The following is a 431-nucleotide window of genomic DNA, read 5'->3' as shown; positions in this document are numbered from 1 at the left end:
GGAGCCTTTTCCTGCTCTTGATTTGTTTTGATAATTGAGTTTGCTTTTAATAAGGAGGATTGCCTCAGCAAATGCTGTTGATGAAATCACAGCATTGTGATTGTTCCTCTGGAATAAACTTCAGAGAGTTGACTCTCAATTGAGCACGTCACTCTACTAACTCAAGGGCGAGATGATAAGGTTCTATCAGACCAACTGTCGAACAGAACCTGAGCCTCCCAAGGTCATCCGTGTTTTGACTTGTAACCACAAATTTGTCTTGTCTAAGTGTCCAATCACTATAAAACAACATGCCCATCTCTCCAATCCAGCACCCTTCCAAGTGACAGGAGCCACAGCCAAACCGCTGGGTTATGTTCTAACTCCACCACTGCTTTCTTCCCATAGAACCTTACATTTTTTTTTCTCCTTCTGAGGCCAAATAGCGCAAG

Source organism: Mus caroli, unplaced genomic scaffold, assembly GCF_978045245.1.
Source record: "Mus caroli unplaced genomic scaffold, Mus_caroli_1 scaffold_11, whole genome shotgun sequence".
In the NCBI taxonomy this organism is placed as follows: Eukaryota; Metazoa; Chordata; class Mammalia; order Rodentia; family Muridae; genus Mus; species Mus caroli.
This window is presented reverse-complemented; position numbering follows the sequence as displayed.